This window comes from Anabrus simplex, chromosome 3 (assembly GCF_040414725.1).
Source record: "Anabrus simplex isolate iqAnaSimp1 chromosome 3, ASM4041472v1, whole genome shotgun sequence".
Classification (NCBI taxonomy): domain Eukaryota; kingdom Metazoa; phylum Arthropoda; class Insecta; order Orthoptera; family Tettigoniidae; genus Anabrus; species Anabrus simplex.
In genome coordinates this window covers 159824452-159841107 of record NC_090267.1, presented here as the reverse complement: position 1 = coordinate 159841107, position 16656 = coordinate 159824452, and the positions used below count along the sequence as shown (strand labels likewise).

Here is a 16656-nt window from a genome sequence, read left to right as displayed (position 1 = left end):
CCTCCAGGTAAATGCCGGGATGGTACCTAACTTAAGGCCACGGCCGCTTCCTTCCCTCTTCCTCGACTATCCCTTCCAAACTCCCCATCCACCACAAGGCCTCTGTTCAGCATAGCAGGTGAGACCGCCTGGACGAGGTACTGGTCATCCTCCCCAGTTGTATCCCCCGACCCAGAGTCTGAAGCTCCAGGACACTGCCCTTGAGGCGGTAGAGGTAGGATCCCTCGCGGAGTCCGAGGGGAAAACCGACCCTGGAGTGTAAACAGATTACGAACGAACATTAGCAGAGGAAAAATGAAAAGTGAATTAATGGCCTGTATAGCATATTCATTTGTGGCTGGGAAGCGTGACTAGTTAACAGCTGCACCGAAACGGCGACCATACTCGTTAAATCACGATTTCATAGGGAGGATAAGCTTAGATACTTCTTTTCTCCGAACCCAGTGGAATAAATCGTGCTTCGAACTCTCTCACTTTCCGGCCCGAAATATTGACAGCTCGTACAAAGCTACAGTTTTCCACGAGGCATTGCTACTATTGAATGATACAGCTTGACGAGCCCGCTATGGATATAGTTCAAGGACAGTCGTACCGTACGCACGCTGCAACTGAAGTGTGTAAGCAGTAAATTGATTATTCTACACGTTATTTGTATTCAACTTTGATAATCAGCTATAATTATGCATGCAATTAACTTTCCAAAACTTGACGTAAAAATATAAAGGAATTAAAAAAAAGTGGAGATGCCGGGGATCGAACCCGGGGCCTTTCACATGCAAAGCGAACGCTCTACCACTGAGCTACATCCCCTGACAAACAAAGAACGTCTTCGGCACAGAATATAAATAGTCCTGAAACATTTAGAATGAGTTGAAATATGCCTTGCAGTGATGGAAATTCTTCATGTCGCTAATAATATGTACACTATGGGTTATTGTTTTACTTTAAGAATGACCATTATCAATCGGAATGTTTTGAAGTGTTTAAATACTGTTCATGGGACTGTAGTGATATTGTAATGGGAGGCAAGTTCGAAATCACAGGATGAAACGTGGTTGACATCAACGATTATCCACGAACAGGATTACGATTCCCGTCCCTACTTCGTGTAGGGCCTATTTTGGCCGTCTTCCCTACCCACTCTCTCTCTTAAGACTTCGTAAATGAAGAATACATTTCTTTTCTATCTGCTTTAGCCTACGTCTCACCGACAGACAGGCCTTTGGCAATAATGGGATAAGAAAAGGGTAGGATTGGGACAAAAGCGACCGTGGCCTTGATGAAGATACAGCCTCAATATTAACCTGGTGTGGAAATGGGAAACCGCGGAAAACCATCTTCAGGGCTGCCGAGAGTGAGGTTAGAACCCGCCATCTCTCGAATGCACACTGCGTATCCAACCCACTCGGTTTGAATAGTTTGACTACGCAATCAATACGTCTCTTGCCATCCCTTTATTCGAGGCACGATGATACGTACTGAATATAGCTCAGGAAACCTGTCCCTAAAAAGGCTCTATGGGAATAGTAGACAGAACGGGGTACGACGTAAAATCTGAAAATACGGATTACGAAAGAAAGAATAAAATTGTTCATACCAACATTCGAACATGTTAGGTAATCGTCAGTTAAAAAAGAATATAAACAAGAACTGTTGATTCCGACTGCGTTTCACTTTACACTATACTATTACTATATTACTTATTGTTAGGATTTACTTTCATCCTTCAGTATGTGTTCTCCGACAGTGAAGTCTGCAATTAATTTGCGACCCTAGCATGCCTGCCCCAGCAGTCCCAGGCAAAGAAGATAGAATGGTCCCACGACCAGCACACAGCACAGACTATCAAATACGTCGCGTTTTGCAGTCACGGAGATTGAGGAGACATCTACCAGCGAACAGCACAACTAACAGACTATCTACCAGCCTGACTAGAGAAACAACGCAGGCAACACAGGTAAAGATGAGCTTAAATGATATTTCAGAATATCTGTGACCGGCGTGTCTGTGATACAAAAATATCTGGTTTTTATCTGTGATTCAGTCACAGGAAGCACGAGCATATGATTATCATCACGGTCACTCTTTGGTCGCGGGCGGCCAGTACGGAAATACTTCAAGTTTATATGATGACAAAGTCGGGTAGTATTTTTCGGAAGATTCGAGACATTAGAAGTGGGAAAAATAATATTCACATTTATAATTTGAAGTTTTAATAATACATAGGGAAAATGTGCAATAAATTAATCGGAATGTGATTACCCGTGTCCTGCCTCCGGGATACGAATTATTTTCAGTACTTAATGTTGGTTTAAAAATCATCATCATCATCATCATCATCATCATCTGTTTACCCTCCAGGTTCGGTTTTTCCCTCGGACTTAGCGAGGGATCCCACCTCTACCGCCTCAAGGGCAGTGTCCTGGAGCTTCAGACTCTTGGTCGGGGGATACAACTGGGGAGTATGACCAGTACCTCGCCCAGGCGGCCTCACCTGCTATGCTGAACAGGGGCCTTGTGGAGGGATGGGAAGATTGGAAGGGATAGGCAAGGAAGAGGGAAGGAAGCGGCCGTGGCCTGAAGTTAGGTGCCATCCCGGCATTCGCCTGGAGGAGAAGTGGGAAACCACGGAAAACCACTTCCAGGATGGCTGAGGTGGGAATCGAACCCACCTCTACTCAGTTGACCTCCCGAGGCTGAGTGGACCCCGTTCCAGCCCTCGTACCACTTTTCAAATTTCGTGGCAGAGCCGGGAATCGAACCCGGGCCTCCGGGGGTGGCAGCTAATCACGCTAACCACTACACCACAGAGGCGGACAGGTTTAAAAATAAAAAGACTAAAAATAATACATTTATGAATTGAATACAAAGATTCCTCCCATATGCAAGGCTATTCAGCAAAGTTGTCCACTTCAAATAACTCGTGAACGGTTAAATATATTGAAATTTTGTTTTCACTTTCAGTAGTGGTACTAAAGGGCTAATAATCTGAATTAAAGTAAGTACTGTGTCATGGCGTTAATATTTTCTAAGATCATGCTACTAACTTCGCTTTTTTTTTAAAACGGTACCACACTATTTTGTACACATAGCCTTAAATCTACAAACATTACAAATTCAGGACCGTGATTATTTTGAAAATGGGACAACCTGATCTTGTTATTTTTTATGTTTGTTATATTTTATTATGGTCCGCCTCTGTGGTGTAGTGGTTAGCGTGATTAGCTGCCACCCGCGGAGGTCCGGGTTCGATTCCCGGCTCTGCCTCGAAATTTGAAAATTGGTACGAGGACTGGAACGGGGTCCACTCAGCCTCGGGAGGTCAACTGAGTAGAGGAGGGTTCGCTTCCCACCTCAGCCATCCTGGAAGTGGTTTTTCGTGGTATCCCACTTCTCCTCCAGGCAAATGCCGGGATGGTACCTTAAGGCCACGACCGCTTCCTTCCCTCTTCCTTGCCTGTCCCATCCAATCTTCCCATCCCTCCACAAGGCCCCTGTTCAGCACAGCAAGTGAGGCCGCCTGGACGAGGTACTGGTCATCCTCCCCAGTTGTATCTCCCGACCCAGAGTCTGAAGCTCCAGGACACTGCCCTTGAAGCGGTAGAGGTGGGATCCCTCGCTGAGTCCGAGGGAAAAACCGACCCTGGAGGGAAAACAGACTAAGAAGAAGAAGATATTTTATTATGAAAGTTTACATTTGTTAAATAGTCTGTTGACAGTGCAAGTGAAATTTGCTCAGTGTAGCTGTATCTTGTGCTTCGTGAATAAATAAATAAATAAATAAATAAATAAATAAATAAATAAATAAATAAATAAATAAATAAATAAATAAATAAATAAATAAATAAATACTTCTCGAAAACATATTACGGCATGTATTCAAACATGCCTCATTTGCCAGCTGAGGACTAATCTGTTCGATTCGCGCTACGTATGAAGCATGAGCTAGCTATTGACAAATACAGTGAAGCGAAATTCGCGCACTCGGGCGTCGCAGCGCGACTGCTCACATGCCAACAATAAAAAAAGTCTCTCACAAAAGTTCGTACTGCGAGTATATCCGGCAGAAAAAGAACGTTGAAGAGTGGCAATCTGGCAACACTGTAACTACTTGTAGGCACGGCCGACTGGATCTCTCGCTGTGCTAGGAGCTAGCTAGAGCGACGCATCAAGTCGGCCGTGTTGTAGGGTAACTACTTCTGTCAGCACTCACCACTCGTGCTGTAAAATTGAAGTGGATATAGTTTTGGGTTAGCATGCAGGAGGTCGACGGTTCAATCCTGGGTTAAGGCGCACATTTTTATTTGCTAATTTCCATCGGGCATTACGTACTGTAATGCATTAAGACACCGTTTCTTAGGCCACATGTATTCTCTCTTCTTCTTCTTAATCTGCTTACCCTCCAGTGTTGGTTTTTCTCTCAGACTCAGCGAGGGATCCCACCTCTACCACCTCAAGAACAGTGACCTGGATTCACATGTATCCTACATTTACAAAATTTAGTAACGCTGAACACGTTGTAACGCATCTAGTAAATGAAGTGTTGCGAATAAATTCACGCCCACGACACGCAAAGAGCGTCTTTCAAAGCTGACCAATGAAAACGAATGTTCGTGCATTTCTAGGATCGTATTATGTAAGTGCAAATGGTTTCTAGAGGCCCCGCTGCAATCGCTGTTGACGATTAAGATGCCAAATACTATACCACCTGGACTACATTTACGAAATAAGAAACATACGCCTCAAACCAGGATCGACCCCCTCGACCTCCTGCACGCTAACCCAAAAATGTATCCACTGCACCAACTGTACAGCATGGCTAACGTGTGCTGACAGAGGTAGTTACCCTACATGTGGTTACAGTGTTGCCAGATTGCCATTCTTCAACGTCCTTTTTCTCCCGGATATACTCGCAGGACGAACTTTTGTGAGAGACATTTTTTTTTTTTTATTGCTGGCATGTGAGGAGTCACGCTGCGACGCCCGAGTGCGCGAATTTCGCTTCACCCTATATAGTTGGCCAACGGCCGTAGCCGTGTTGAAACACCGGATCCCGTGAGATCTCCGAAGTTAAGCCACATCATTTGGCGTGGTCAGGAGTTGGATGGGTTGCCACGCGCTGTTGGTGGTGGGCGGGGGGTAAGAGAATGGAGGAGCGGAAAGGAACTGGCCACCCTACCGCACGTAAACTCCGGCTCAGGAACACCTCTGCGGAGGTTCGGACCTGCCTTCGGGTAGAATAACCCTTACCTTACCTGTATAGTTGCTAGACAGGTATTCTCTCTTGTGCTCATAAATATTCTATGATACTTTAATATCCCTATAGGTAACTGATAAATGAAAAACTGATATAGACCTTGAGCTACAGCGAATAACATAGCCCTGTGAGCGTGATCCAAATAGGCAACTTAAACGATATTTTACCACAGATACTTCCGTGACAGCGTATCTGACATATCGGTGACAGAAAAACATCGGTGACAAAGTAACAGGCTGTGATTTATCGACCATCTCTAAAACGCAGGAGTCTATTTGCTTGGCTCGTATCTGTTTAAATAGGACTGATAATCTCGTTTCTTTGAGCTTTAAAACAATAATCACTACGCTCACTACCTGAGTCATTTCTCCGGCGCTCGTTTATGTTGTCTCGTACTTTATTTGTTCCACTGAATGTCATAGCATTTTTGCGGTTCTGTTTGTTGCTTAGTACGCTAATGCTTGTGTTTTTTCGTTAGAGTTATATTATTAATCCTTTCCAAAGAGATTATCATATATGAACAGAAAGACTACCAGGAATGTTATTACACTCCTCGAGGCCAAGTTACTGGGGTACCTCCATGAGCAATGTCCTTACACGAGTTCGCATCCCACCGTCGAACATCATCGTAATGGTCTTCAATATGAATTCCATTTGAACGATGATGAATGATGATCTTCGTCACATAGAACAACGATTCTACCAACTAAACAATTGCGTACGTAATCCGATAACCAATTTCTCACGCGATCCCTATTTCAGAAAAGCTGGTGACCTTCGGCAGTTCTGCCTCGGATGTAAAAAAACGTCGGCTACTCAGCTCCCTAATGCATCTTGTTGAAAATCTGGAGGAACAAATCCACATGCGTACCTAGGTATAGTAATAAAAAACAAGGTAAAAATGTACGAGCGAAATTTTTTTAAATTCTATTTAACAGGGAATTTATTGAGTTCATCTATGAACAGGAATATCATTTAAACACTCTTATATTTCTATATTTTACCGCATAAGCTTTTCAATTTACATAATCAAGTTTAGACTTTGTCCGCCTCTGTGGTGTATGGTTGGTGTGATTAACTGCCACCCCCGGAGGCCCGGGTTCGATTCCCGCCTCTGCCACGAAATTTGAAAAGTGGTATGAGGGCTGGAACGGGGTCCACTCAGCCTCGGGAGGTCAACTGAGTAGAGGTGGGTTCGATTCCCATCTCAGCCATCCTGGAAGTGGTTTTCCGTGGTTTCCCACTTCTCCTCCAGGCAAATGCCGGGATGGTACCTAACTTAAGGCCACTTCCTTCCCTCTTCCTTGTCTATTCCTTCCAGTCTTCCCATCCACCCGCAAGGCCCCTGTTCAGCATAGCAGGTGAGGCCGCCTGGGCGAGGTACTAGTCATCCTTCCCAGTTGTATCCCCCGACCCAGAGTCTGAAGCTCCAGGACACTGTCCTTGAGGCGGTAGAGGTGGGATCCCTCGCTGAGTTCGAGGGAAAAACCAGCCCTGGAGGGTAAGCAGATTAAGAAAGAAAGAAAGTTAAGACTTTAAATCGGATTTTCACAGCTGCTATGGAATTCAGGTCACCACATTATGTTGTTGTTGTTGTTGTTGTTGTTGTTGTTGAACAAAACAGAAACAAACCTTCTTTAATGTTCCCTGTTTCATTCCAGTAATGCTTCATAATTTTCATATGTCATCGTCCTAAATTTAGCCTTTTAAATCCGTTGTGTTCGTAATACCGAGTCGTTAATTTGGGACTTCATCTTCCAATATTCACCTTTGATCTGAAAGCATGTAAGGTGAATAATAATAATAATAATAATAATAATAATAATAATAATAATAATAATAATAATAATAATAATAATAATAATAATAATTGTACCGGGCGGTACACCTCCACGCCGCTAATTTAAAATGTGCGCCAGTTGAAACTCCTCTGCTGGAGGAAGTCTGAACTTTATTGACGGTATTAATTTTCTACTTTCACAGAAGATGTCACTACCTGTAAATTTCGGAGTTTTAGAACTGTGTCATTTTTGATGTGTTTTTGTTCTGCTTGAAGTAAGAAGTGTGAACTTTCTCTTCTAGAGGACACTACTGAAGAACTACAATAGTGCACCCTAGTGCGAAGAAAAATAACTGTTCTTTGGAGAAAATTTTATTTCAAAAGTTTGTTCCTTGTTAAATTTCTTTCTGTTATTGTTTAAGTTGGCTGTATACCCCTCTCTTTCCCCTTGTTTGCATTTAACCAATCCCGAATTTCCGTTATTAATTTCTGACCAATCATAGGTATCTTCCCCCAACTTGAATATGTTGCTGTATCCTACCCAATAAAAAGTTTGTGGGAGGGTGTTTTCATTCCCCTAACACCTAGAACCTTCCGCGAGAGTATATAAACTGCTGATTTTAGGGTCTCTGCGCCACTTCTGTTCCATCTTTCTGTGTGTAAAGTACATAGCAGGGGGCGGGAAGCGCCTCTTTCTTCGGCAGCGGTCAACAACAAGGTAATGGCCAATTAATAACTTCTTTCTTTGCTAGCTCAGCAGTTTAACTCTCGGGGCGGGTCCGAAGTTTTTCCATTATGTAACCTTCCGTAAAATGTAAAGAAACTGGTATCTATCCTATCTTTTAAACTGCATATCGGGATAGAGAGTGCTTAACCCTCTCGAGCTCCCAATCATATTGTTTTGAGGTGAACTTATCTTCTCAACCTATTCTTCGTTAACGTAAAACAAATTGTTCTTTTCTAAAGTCACCTCTGTAGTATGGGATTAGCCCTTGCATTAGTGGCCTAGAGCCGGATTAGGTTTTAAAAACAAGTGTATTAGGAGTGCAGATCGCCTCCTCTCAAATTGTTATTTTAGAGGTCATGTAATTACCCCTTTTCATTTAATAGACCTCAGTAGGTTGGGTATTTTACCCCTGTGTCTATGTCCAGTGAGGACAACTTGAAGGTGGAGTTCGGTGTGGCCTTTGAGAGGCTTAAAGTTGAGAGCGAGTGGCTCTTTTGGTAAATTGAGTGTTGTATGCCTCGTGGAGGCTTTTCAGTGTAATGTGGAGCTAGGGCTCCTAGGCATGAATGGGGTTTTCTGCCCCTCTGTTGAAACTTGTGTTTGGGGTAAAACTGAGCTGATTGCCCAAGCATTGTGTTTTCAGGGCTCGAAGCCCAAATCCTGTAAATATTGTAAATACCCTTTGACTTGCTACCTTGTACCTGCCATGCTTGTTATTTCTTTGTTTTTGAAAAGAAAATATAACCTTGTTAAATTTTAAATTAATTTTACTTTCGTAGTCTGAGACCCGTTCACACCCGCACCTTCTTTCACGCATAACTACCACAAAACACGGTAATAATAATAATAATAATAATAATAATAATAATAATAATAATAATAATAATAATAATAATAATAATAATAATGGCTCCCACATGACATTGCGGGTCCGGGACCCAGAATCTGAAGCAGGCCGTTTTTTCGTATTATTTCATATTTTCTTCTTGTTGAGTGAGAGAAAGAGTTTGGTGACTCCCACATTCTCATTGAATCCGCCTGCATGCTAATTAAAGCCACGGCCGCTACCATCCCAATCCTATCACTTTCCCGCCCTTCGATGTGTTAGTGCGACGTTAAACTACTAGTTTTTTTAATTAAATTTGATTATCATACAAAATCAAATTTAAGCTTAACATCGATTATAGCATTATTTTAAAACATTAATTGGATCTAAGATGTTTTCATTAATCAGTGTGCGCGGACTATTTAACGTAAGTGTACTTCTTTTAGGATTATTTGATAAATGTAAGAAGTTTACAATAAAAAAGAGTTTGTTTTCTTACATTATATTACGTTACATAGGACTGGTAAAACCACAAAACTTTTCAAAATAAAGAATTACTGTATGAAAATTCGTTATTGAAAACTATGTAGTATAACCGTATAGGGAATGGAACAAAGGATTCAAGATGTGTTCCAGTTTTCTTTATGCTTCCGATTGCGCAACATGAACGCTGACTTGGCGGCGTCGAGCCTCACCCAGTTTTCGGCGTTAGGGTGCTATGAAAAGCGGCACCTAGTTCGGAATACGGAGCGGGAAGACCAAATTCGAATCTCCCCGCCCACTAAAAATGGGCGAAATGCAGTAATTACTGCGTAAAAGATCGGCAAGTCGTACGTGAGCATTTTAGACTTCAAGGAAAATTATAAAGGGTTATTTTAATTCCGTATCACTCAATGTACGCAGCAGACCAGACTACGCGTCATGACTCTAGCATGACGAATATAAGACCAAGTGTGAGGACTCAGCCATTATAGCATGGTAGTTTGTGGTCCCGCCACTGCAAGCACTGCAAGCGACTATATCCAACACGTGCTCCAGTCGTTCCGGCAAGCCGGGTATAGAAAAGTGCGGGAGATGTTACTGTGCGAGATATTTCAGCGAATAAGTTTAATTTTCTTTGTTTTCAGTTCCTAAACTCAGTTCATTGTGTGTTGTGTACTTCAAGCATGTAGGCTATCTTATGTGGCTTGATTCATTTAATAGTTCAGCATGTCGTACTGTTGTGTGTCTGGCTGTAAGTCAGGCTATGGTAGAGTAGTTGATGATATGCGATTTTTGTTTCACCACCGAAGGATAGAAATCAGTTTGAAAAATGGGCCAGAGCTATTCCACGGAAGGATACTGAGTTAATGCGCAATAGCAGAATTTATCATGTTCATTTTTGTCTGATGATTTCGTAGTAAAATCAGATAGTTTTATAGCGAATGGTGAAAAAGTGAATATCTCTCGTGTGAGATGGAAATTACGTCCAGGAGCAGTGCCCAACATTTTCCCCAATTTTCCGAAATACATTTCAAGTGAGATGAAGTCCCGTGAAACTCCTAACAGGGAAAAGAACCTAGACACCATCAGGGAAAGAAGAAAAGATTAAAGATGGTAGCGAATGCGGAATTAAGAGGTCAGTCTAATGTTGATCAAAATTTGGGTCATTCACGTGTACTTTCTGATGCCGAAATGACGATATTATCGCTCGTGTTAATCAGGTGCATATGCTAGCTCGGAATGTGGAAATGCATAACAATGCAGTGAAACAATCAGTGGAAACTTTCATTAAGCAAAAAATTGTAGATCTAGATGCAGTAAATATCGAAGACTGGGAAAGCTCTGTACCTGAATTTGATAGCGCAGTTCGCAACTCTTCGACTGAGAAGTGTTTAGTGTACCATTTCGCTGGGTACGTTGTTGATCACTCTTCTAAATTTATTAAGTGTTCGCCCTGTGCCCATTTTCAGTTCTCACCGATATAAAAGACGACGGTTCAAGCAACAATGAAGTGTCTTAATCCGTCCTTCGGAAAGTGTATGTGACATTCTTTTCCAGCCGAGACAGTAATTAATGGAAAGCTGAACTCAAAATCAATGTGGGGCGAAATACTTTTTATTTAGTGTATCGATTCCACATAAGAAAGTTCAGTTGATCCTTCAGGAGCTGGTTGTTGTCTTCAACATGTTATGGATATAATTCCTAGACTTGTTTATCATTATCTGAAGTGCCAATTTTCCTTCAGAACGAAGGAAATCCGGCGAGATTTACAATCTCGAACATACGCCAAATCTTCACGCAAGCTTTCGAAAGTTCAGTAACCGTCAAACTGAGTTGATAAGTAGAGGATTACCTTTAAATACACTGACTGACAGAGCAAATGCAACACCAAGAAGGAGTGGTCAGAACTTTATGCCAATTGCAGGGTAGACTGACGTCACTGAGGTATGCTCATGATGTGAAATGCGCCGCTGTGCTGCGCACGTAGCGAACGATAAATGGGACACGGCGTTGGCGAATGGCCCACTTCGTACCGTGATTTATCAGCCGACAATCATTGTAAAACGTGTTGTCGTGTGCCACAGGACACGTGTATAGCTAAGAATGCCAGGCCGCCGTCAACGGAGGCATTTCCAGCAGACAGACGACTTTACGAGGGGTATGGTGATCGGGCTGAGAAGGGCAGGTTGGTCGCTTCGTCAAATCGCAGCCGATACCCATAGGGATGTGTCCACGGTGCAGCGCCTGTGGCGAAGATGGTTGGCGCAGGGACATGTGGCACGTGCGAGGGGTCCAGGCGCAGCCCGAGTGACGTCAGCACGCGAGGATCGGCGCATCCGCCGCCAAGCGGTGGCACCCCCGCACGCCACGTCAACCGCCATTCTTCAGCATGTGCAAGACACCCTGGCTGTTCCAATATCGACCAGAACAATTTCCCGTCGATTGGTTGAAGGAGGCCTGAACTCCCGGCGTCCGCTCAGAAGACTACCATTGACTCCACAGCATAGACGTGCACGCCTGGCATGGTGCCGGGCTAGAGCGACTTGGATGAGGGAATGGCGGAACGTCGTGTTCTCCGATGAGTCACGCTTCTGTTCTGTCAGTGATAGTCACCGCAGACGAGTGTGGCGTCGGCGTGGAGAAAGGTCAAATCCGGCAGTAACTGTGGAGCGTCCTACCGCTAGACAACGCGGCATCATGGTTTGGGGCGCTATTGCGTATGATTCCACGTCACCTCTAGTGCGTATTCAAGGCACGTTAAATGCCCACCGCTACGTGCAGCATGTGCTGCGGCCGGTGGCACTCCCGTACCTTCAGGGGCTGCCCAATGCTCTGTTTCAGCAGGATAATGCCCGCCCACACACTGCTCGCATCTCCCAACAGGCTCTACGAGGTGTACAGATGCTTCGGTGGCCAGCGTACTCTCCGGATCTCTCACCAATCGAACACGTGTGGGATCTCATTGGACGCCGTTTGCAAACTCTGCCCCAGCCTCGTACGGACGACCAACTGTGGCAAATGGTTGACAGAGAATGGAGAACCATCCCTCAGGACACCATCCGCACTTTTATTGACTCTGTACCTCGACGTGTTTCTGCGTGCATCGCCGCTCGCGGTGGTCCTACATCCTACCGAGTCGATGCCGTGCGCATTGTGTAACCTGCATATCGGTTTGAAATAAACATCAATTATTCGTCCGTGCCGTCTCTGTTTTTTCCCCAACTTTCATCCCTTTCGAACCACTCCTTCTTGGTGTTGCATTTGCTCTGTCAGTCAGTGTATTTCATGAGTGTTTGATTTAATATGTTGGGAGTTACCTGTGATTTCCGCAACATATGATGAAGGACATAGCTCTTATTTCCATGTCTGAGTTTTTCATTGTACCCTGCCGTGGTATTTTAATTGTAATCTCTCACTGTGTTTTAAAAAACAAAATATATACTTATCAGTTATGGAGTAATACGTTTCCTCTGGCATCATTCCTAAAATCAGCTGATTGGTACTGTGTAGCTTGCCCACTCTAGCGCTGCCTGGTAGGGCGCGCTTGAACTCGAGGAGTACTCACACTCTTGTTCTTATCTTCGTCATGACTCTAGCTATGATACCAGGCGCATAGGGGGCGTGTCGAAAGAAGCGTAACTACGATAACGAAGATATTAATTTAATGAACTATCGGGATACTGAAGTCCCAGTCTCATCCATGGTTGTGACAATATGGAAGCTGCTGGGGTATGGGTGGTGCTGAGTATTGACATTCAGAGCACAACTAGTGCATCTGAGTGTTATGAAAGGTGCTGCTCATAGGGTCAGTCGTGCTGCAATAGCACTTTCTGACCCAGTGAGGAAAGCAATGGCAAACTACCTCACTCCTCGTCTTGCCTAGTACGCCTCATTTTGGTGCTGCCATTGGTTTTTGCGGTTTCCTTATAACCGCATAACCTTTGGTTGTGCTACTTGAGGATCCAACCAGCCTCTGGGCTGATGACCTGACCTAACAGACAGACAGATCGGGATACTTTCCGCACGTGACGGCTGGTCATATGACGCCTTGAGCTACACTTGGGCCTATCAACGATAGAGTACACCCCTAGATCACTCATAATGAAAATTATGGTGGCATTTGCGTGGCTTGGGGTGTGTGTGTATTTAAGAGACGAACAGAGAGAGTTTATGAACTAGTGCCCATGTGTTCAGATGTGTGGGTCGGTAGATGAAAGTTGGTCTTGGCCCATACGTGGCGAAGGCTGGTCCGTGGTCCAACAGCTCTGCACTCTGACTAGACAACCGAGCAGAGGAGGGGCGACCACGGCCCTACCGTGGCTCTTCGCCTCTGCATTCGGGAGACGGAACAGGGCTGGACCTCACGGCTGGCCCCTACCGTCGGCTGTTCTGAGAATGGTTTTCCGTGGTTTTCCATTCTACTGCACTAAGGCGAATGCCGGGACATTTCACGGCCGCCAACCCCATCACCTTCTCCGTGCATCTCCTTCACCGTAACAAATCTCCCGGCCTGAGAGACGGCGTCACCGTCGAAGAGGCCCACCTCCCCCTTCGGGGGAGGAATGAAAACATTTTAGTAGTAGTAGTAGTCAGATTTGCCAGGCAGCTGCATAAATATTCCTTTGTGCGCAAGGGAATTGTGGTGAGATGAACGATAGAAACAGTGTAATTGTGACTGGAAGAGATGTGACAAATCCGGGAAGTTATTGAATTTAAAATCCTAAAGAAACGTAATTCTTAATTGGACACAGTGCGTGTTCAAGACAGTCGTGTGAGCGAGGCATAACGTGTAGAGGGAAGGATATTGTGCTTTCTGATTGGGATTTGTGCTTTAGAAATATCGAAAGTTCACGAATTGTAAACGTTAGTCCAACGGACAAAAAATTCTGGGCTTGGATATAGCCCAATATTGCGTCTAAGCTATGCTTATTTACAAACTAAATCATTCTTTGTGCATTCAACTAATTCTACAAAAGTTACATTTGTAGTCTACTTATGTAGGTGATCCGTGGTGTAGGGGTGGCGTGCCTGCCTCTTACCCGGAGGCCCCGGGTTCGATTCCCGGCCAGGACAGGGATTTTTACCTGGACCTGAGGGCTGGTTCGAGGTCTACTCAGCCTACGTGATTAGAATTGAGGAGCTATCTGACGGTGAGATAGCGGCCCCGGTCTAGAAAGCCAAGAATAACGGCCGAGAGGATTCGTCGTGCTGACCACACGACACCTCGTAATCTGCAGGCCTTCGGGCTGAGCAGCGGTCGCTTGGTAGGCCAAGGCCCTTCAAGGGCTGTAGTGCCATGGGGTTTGGGTTTGGTTTTTATGTAGGTGATAGAGTTATATTTTATCCGAGCCGATGGAAAGCTCATGGACAGGTTTACACGCGCATCAAAGCTGTGTTGTAAACTTGGATGTCATTCCTGGGTTCAGTCCTCGGTTAACGCTCCATCCTGTTGAATATCGTCCCTACGGCAACTGTTACTAAAGATGAATACTCCTTTCAAAACATTTCTTAAGGAAAAACAGCATCAATCTTCATAGGTATATGAACACACACCTCTCAACACTGATTATTCAGTCAGCAGTATGTAAAGATTGTTGGTTACAAGGATAATGTCCAGATAGAGGAGGTGACTAATACTAAAGAAGTATTAAAATTTACCTATGACAACAATGACATTTACAGTAAGATACAAAAGGTAAAAAATAGAAAAGCAGCTGGAATTGATGAGATTTCGGGGGATGTACTTAAAACAGTGGGTTTGGAAATAGTACCATATCTGAAGTACTTATCTGATTATTGTTTGCATGAAGAAGCTATTATTATTATTATTATCATTATCATTATCATTATTATTATTATTATTATTATTATTATTATTATTATTATTATTATTATTATTATTATTATTATTACCGTGTTTTGGTAGATCAGCAGAGGTGAAAGAAGGTGCGGGCTGGAATGGGTCTAACTACAAGTCCGAAAGATGAATTTAAAATTTAAATAAAGGTTATATTTTCAACAGATAAAAATTTTTAACAGTTTTTCACTAAGTGAAATAACAATGAATATTCAGGTACAATAACAAGCAAAAACACAAGTAAGGTGTCTGGGCTACGAGCCCTAAAGTTTAACAATTTCTGAGCTCTCAGCTCACAACTACAAATTACCAAAGGGCAGAAAACCCCTCATTACATGGAGCACTTGCTCCCAACTTCACATCTCAAGCCTCTCTAAGGCACTTTTACCACAACACCATAAAGAGCTGATCCGCTCTCAATCTTTCAAGCCTATTAAAGGCAATAACAGACTATTACACTAAACTGCCATCAAGGCACAACTTATAAAGAAACAGGGGTATCTCGTACCCAATCTACTGGGCCTTAGTGGACAAATACTAGGTTAATTTAAATGGCCCAAAACGCAAAAGGAATGGAGGCGTGAATTAGCACTCCTAAGTACACATTTTAAAACCTAAGTGGCGCTAGGCCGATTACACAGGGGCTAATCCCAAGCTAGGGAGGTGACTCGCATGAGAAAACTTTAATACATTAATGAAGAGAAGAAACGGTTATGAAAACGTAGTCATCTCAACTTCAAAAATGAAAGGGAGCTCGAGAGGGTAAAGCACTCTCTATCCCTGATTTACAGTTGAAGAAATTTGTAGCTTTTACATACACTGAAAAGGGATTTACATTTTAAAGAGATGGGTTACATATTAAAGGTTTCGAACCTTCCCCGCGAGTTAAACTGCTGAGCTAGCAAGAAAAGATGTTAAATGGCCATTACCTTGTTGAAGATCTGTTGCCCGAAGAAAGAGGCGCTCCCCGCCCCCTGCTACGTATCTACACGCAAAGCTAGATGTTATTGAAGTGGCTCGGAGACAAGAAAATCAGCAGTTTTTATACCCTCGCGGAAAATTCGAGACCTTTCATGAATGATTAAGACCCGCCCACAAACGTTTATTGGCTAACAGCAAAAGTTACACACAAATCGATGAAGAAATACCTTATTGGTGGGAAATTAATTACAGACATTTAGGATTGGTTAAATTCAAAACAGGCGGAAAAAAAGCTTAATATTGCCAACCCTCAAATGAAAGAACAAAATTTAGTAAAGACAAAACTTATGAATACAAAATTTCTCCAAGAAAGTTTATTCCTTCGCACCAGAGTGCATTATCATAGTTTTTTAGCAGAGACATCTGTTAGAGAATGTCCACACTTCTTGATCAACAAAAGCAAATCAAAAACACCCAGTGACATCTTCTGATAAACAGTTGAGTTGATTCCGTTTTTAAAGTTCAGAGTTTCTCCTGTAGAGGAGTTTCAATTGGCGAAAGATTTTAACTTGCGTCGTAGAGGTGTACCGCCCGGTACAATTATTATTATTATTATTATTATTATTATTATTATTATTAATTGTAGAAACGTTTTAATGCTGAAGTAGATTACTGTGGATTTCTTTCGTTCGCATGAAATATTGAACACCATACCGGTATGTCTCCGTCCTGTTCTTGTCACAACCTTCCTAACGGTACGGGACGACGACGGCTGTGTCACTGGACCGTTTGCGAATAGCAGTAA

The 16656-nt window shown here is 43.4% G+C and overlaps 1 non-coding gene across 1 annotated transcript; it reads right to left on the bottom strand.

Annotated features, from left to right (window-relative positions):
• Nucleotides 1–738: 738 nt before the first annotated feature.
• On the bottom strand, nucleotides 739–810 carry TRNAA-UGC (transfer RNA alanine (anticodon UGC)). Its single transcript has one exon. It is a non-coding gene; the product is annotated as a tRNA-Ala (tRNA).
• Between the last annotated feature and the right edge of the window lie 15846 nt (nucleotides 811–16656).